The sequence below is a fragment of the Bolinopsis microptera genome, chromosome 1 (genome assembly GCF_026151205.1).
Source record: "Bolinopsis microptera isolate Bmic1 chromosome 1, MBARI_Bmic_1.0, whole genome shotgun sequence".
Lineage (NCBI taxonomy): Eukaryota > Metazoa > Ctenophora > Tentaculata > Lobata > Bolinopsidae > Bolinopsis > Bolinopsis microptera.
The window spans coordinates 1,496,369-1,501,632 of NC_087072.1; the positions used below are offsets into that span (position 1 = coordinate 1,496,369).

General features: G+C 36.7%; 1 long non-coding RNA gene across 1 annotated transcript; it reads left to right on the forward strand.

The window, feature by feature from the left end:
- The first annotated feature begins 245 nt into the window (after positions 1-245).
- Positions 246-4,546, forward strand: LOC134812972 (uncharacterized). The gene is made up of 3 exons (XR_010159982.1): positions 246-344; positions 474-537; positions 722-4,546. It is a non-coding gene; the product is annotated as an uncharacterized LOC134812972 (long non-coding RNA).
- Positions 4,547-5,264: the final 718 nt, after the last annotated feature.

The window sequence follows — 5,264 nt, forward strand, 5'->3', positions numbered from 1 at the left end:
GGATAAATACACCACCAGCTTGCTTGTACTTGGTGCTATGCACTTACAGCACGGAGATCGAACTCTTAATCTCTCAGTTATAAAATCCCATTCACGCCAACAGACCACTGTCCACCAAGCCCGACGGCATTCCACATTTATGACAATATAATAAATCATGGTAATAATTAGTAATTATTACGAATATCAATTATTATCAAAAATTGATTTTAATTTCAATATCATTGAGTTTGACAATACACCAATATTCAGTGTCTAGTGTTTATATATGAGACAATTGTTAAGTGATATGTGACTCAGTTTAGTGCAACGTGGAGTCGTTAAATCAGCTACCCAAAACACAGGTTAACATATTTTTAGTTAATTACTGACAGTAATCAGCATGTAGTGGCATCTGATTGAATATGTAAAAAATATGCTATTCCTATCCGTTCTAATTGCCTTGCTGTCAAAGATAACGTAGGCATTTTCAGAAATCGACATACAGAGAATAATGTTAAATCGAAGAACAAAAGCCGATTACATCAGCAAATAAAGGTAAGAAAAGAATATATTGGACAAAAAAGATTCGTGACACATGACTGACATGTCCCACACTGACATGTCCCACACTGATATGCCCCACACTGACATGTCCCACACTGACATGTCCCACACTGATATCACAGTATTTTTTAACACAAATCATAAAATTACAAATGGTGACAATCAACTGTTTCAGATAAAGTTCTCTTCAAAAACGATGTCGGAAAAAGATCTATCAATATCTGGATCAGTTGCTATCACGATTTGCTATGGTATCGTCGGTGCATTTTTTATGTTAAACTTTTTGTCAAGAAGAAGATATAACTACCCTTTACTCAAAAAGAAGATTTATGAAATCCGGTTATTTATCACAAATGCAAAACGAAAATACATCGATGATTGGTTGACAAAGCTGAAGAGGGACGGTGAAGATATCCGTGCAAACTACCTCCCATCATCGGAACCACTACCAAAAGATCAGCCATATAAATACTACCCTATCATGATCCCACCAACACCTCTCTCACAGTATGTTGACAGAATGAATATGAAACTTCTAAATGAACTGAAGAAAAAGGATAGGGTAAAAAAGGATAGGGTAAAGCGTATCATAAAACAACGATTAGATTCCAAGGACGGTTACGAGGCCGAAGTGGAAGTTTTTCGGGCCCTTGAAAGATTGAAACTGAACGAGAACATGATATTCGTTCTGCATAGTTTGAAGTACAGTCAGAGGGATTATCATTATTTTGTTGGAGAAGCACAACAAGGAGAGTGTGATTTTATCATAATGGGAAGGAACTATTTCGTCATCATAGAAGTTAAGAAAAATCATGCAGACGTGAAGAAGGCTATGGATCAAGCTAAACGAACTGAGAAGCTTATTGCAGGCATTATGGCTCAAATTACTGATAAAGTAGTACCTCAGATTTTGAACTTCGCTGCATGTCCCTTCTTCGCAGGGAAATTGAAAGATGCGAAAACTATAACAAAAGAAGATCTAAAAGATGACAGGAGCTTTTATTCATGGTGGGAAAAAAACGTTATCGACAAAGTAGATCAGCAAACTTCTTCTATGTATAATGAAAAAACTCGAGACATTCTTATCGCGTTGTGGGCCATGAATAAAAACAATAAATGTGAGAAAGAAAGGTGCTCCTTGGAGTGGAACGTACTGAAGATTGATAAGGAACTAAAAGATGGCCTGATCACATTTGAGCCGAAAAAAGACACGGGGACAGCAAGCCTAGATGTTGTTGAAGCACCCGAGGTAATCAGAAAATATTGTGGAGTTAAGTACCTGACAACAGAGCAAAATAAAGTATGGCAACGTTTCGGTTTTCTAAGATACAAAACAGAGCAAAATACGGTATTTCAGTGTCTCGGTTTACAAAAATACAACGTATTTGAACGCTCACTAAGATACAAAATAGATCATCAAGATAGGGTATCTGAATTTGTATTAAGAATATACGAAGAGGTGATACTAGGATCAAATCGTGAAGATGAGTTATATGAACGTTTAAAAATACACAAAACAGAGGAAGATAAGGTATTTAAACGTTTTCATGGATACCAAAAAGATGAAGAAAATGAGTTATTTGAACGGTTACTAAGATACAAAACAGAAGAAGAAAGTTCTCTGAGAGACCACACAGAGGAAGATGAGTTATATGAACGTTTACTAAGATACAAAACAGAGGAAGATAAGGTATTTGAATGTTTTCTAAGATACAAAACAGAAGAAGATAAGGTATTTGAACGTTTACTAAGTTCTGATACACTGATACTCCTTACTGATATTCCTTACAACGACAAATTTAGAAATGAGTTTGAAGTTTTGCTAAAACTCAAAACAGAGAAAGATTTGGTATTTGAACGTTTGCAAAAATACAAAACAGAGGAAGATAAGGTATTTAAACCTTTACTAAGAGACAAAACAGAGTTATTTCAACATGCATTAAGATCCCACATACCATTTCTAGTATGGATTGATGGACCAGCTGGGAGTGGGAAAACTGTGCTTCTGGCAGGGAGACTGCTACAACTAGCTCTGCAATTAGATACAGTACAGAGAAGTGTTGTTTTCAAATTCATTGAAGGAAACAGCGACACTGACTCTACAGAAGGAGAAGAACACCTTACAATATATCAAAGAGCATGTCAGGAAGCAGGCGTGGATGTCAAGCTTATCTTTCCTTCTAACTCTGGAGAAATACATTCATTGGCAGAGCAGATAATGAACAGTAATAAAACTGTAACAATTATAGAGTTGAAATATGTTGATATCAAATATCTGAAATATACATTTGCTAATCTTGAGTGCTTTCAGCGGAATGTGATTATAGATGATTTTCAGTGCCTGTTACGTTGGTATGACAAAGCTGGTATCGGTGACCTGCTGAATAAACTGAACAGATTTTATAGAGTTTCGGGGTTAAGTCTGCTAATAGCATGTGATCTAGGACAGTGGTATTGGCGTGACAGCAAATATATTGAAAGTGTAAGAAATTGCATTGAAAGGTATTGGGCTTTTGAAAAACAGGAGTTAAAAAAGAATCTTAGGAACACTTGTGATATATCAGATATTTTATCCGTTTTTAGAGATAAATACATAGAATGTGCGCTAGACTGTGACATGTTACCGAAGCAACTTCCGGGTCATTTCATCCGAGGCCCACTAACTGAATTTCATATATTTGAAAAGTTTGATCGTGATTTAATCACGATAAAATTTAAATTTAATCAAGAATTGATCAAGTTATGCAGAATTAACGATTCAGATAATTCTAAATATGGGACCGTAGTTTACAATCATGTTGGCGAAGCACTAATTGAAAGCATATCGGATGTGAATAAAGAAAAGATAAAGGTGTGTCACTGTGCACAAATCAACTCAGCTGAATGGCCGGCTGTTCTTGTGGTACATAATATATGGGGCGATGGCTTTGAAAAAGAGGACTTTACTCAACTTTATCTTATGATATCACGAGCTCGGGTAAAATGTTCCGTTTTGATGTATAGAAGAGGATGGCCGTGGCGAATGAATAAAATGTTAGTAGAAAAAATAGAACCTTTGGCTTGTGTTATCAAATATTAGATTTCTTTCTTATTTGCTAACAGTGCATGGGAGCCTTTCAGTTCAGAGACCGGGACATTCTGACCGTAGGATACATTCTGACCGTAAGATACTAAAGACTTCAGGGTCCATTTTTTCTCGATGTTCAAGAACGTCAAATATATGAACAGCTTCTGAAGCTGTGGCATGTTTGATCGATACTAAAGACCTGCAGGCAGTGTTGAACTGAGACCGATGAAAGTGACATTAGCTTGTGCGGCATCTGCAGTGAAATTAGTCCTTTCTCGAGCAAGTAATCTAAAGAAATCTCAATCAGCCATAAAATGTACCACACTTGGTTACATCACACCTGACAGAAACAGGGAGGAGAGAACAGCTCATCAGAAACTTTTTCTCAAAATAAAGGATATGATCATTGCTGAGCCAAAAAAGTATCACTATCTTAAGCAGGATTTTAAGTATAGATAAGACAGTTACTGTCACCAAGATAGTACTATTAGTCACCAAGGTGTAACAATCAGCGCATTGGTTATCTATAGTACTTTGTTTTGAGTGTATGTAAGCATGTACAACTGTTAACTGATTCGTAAATTTGATGATTTTTTGTGAACACTTTTTTAAATGAGGAACTTTTTTGTGAGTCTTAAAACTGCAACCGTGATTGTAACTCAGGTATGTGATGACTTGTGGATCGCACATCGCTGAATAGCAATCGCGAAGCAGGTTTCACCCAGGTCAGGTTTGTCTAGGCTATTCTCTGAGGGCACACTGTGTTTATGTTTTGTGTTGTGTGCCAAGGTACATCGTTTGATTTTATATATTTTCGTATGTCTTACAGTTACCGGTATCAATATTCAATATCTATCATATATATTCTATGTGATTCAATTATTTTTCGAGTAAACATTAATCGGGGAACCAAAACCCGATTCCCAATCAATCAAGAATAATATAATTTTTAATTGTCGGTGGAATCCACATTTTTGATGGTTAAAAAGGGGCATAATAGTAATAGTATGGGGAGTATAATTATAGGTCACTATAGGTAATATAATATAAGAGCAACGGTCGTGCTTTTCAGCACTGTGAATCCCCTGTTAGAGAGTGAGTTATGTTGAATCCCCTGTTAGAGAGTGAGTTATGTTGAATCCCCTGTTAGAGAGTGAGTTATGTTGAATCCCCTGTTAGAAAGTGAGTTATGTTGAATCCCCTGTTAGAGAGTGAGTTATGTTGAATCCCCTGTTAGAGAGTGAGTTATGTTGAACCCCCTGTTAGAGAGTGAGTAATGTTGAATCCCCTGTTAGAGAGTGAGTTATGTTGAATCCCCTGTTAGAGATTGGATTATGTTGAATCCCCTGTTAGAGAGTGAGTTATGTTGAACCCCCTGTTAGAGAGTGAGTTATGTTGAATCCCCTGTTAGAGAGTGAGTTATGTTGAATCCCCTGTAAGAGAGTGAGTTATGTTGAATCCCCTGTTAGAGAGTGAGTTATGTTGAATCCCCTGTAAGAGAGTGAGTTATGTTGAATCCCCTGTTAGAGAGTGAGTTATGTTGAATCCCCTGTAAGAGAGTGAGTTATGTTGAATCCCCTGTTAGAGAGTGAGTTATGTTGAATCCCCTGTTAGTGAGTGAGTTATGTTGAATCCCCTGTTAGAGAGGGAG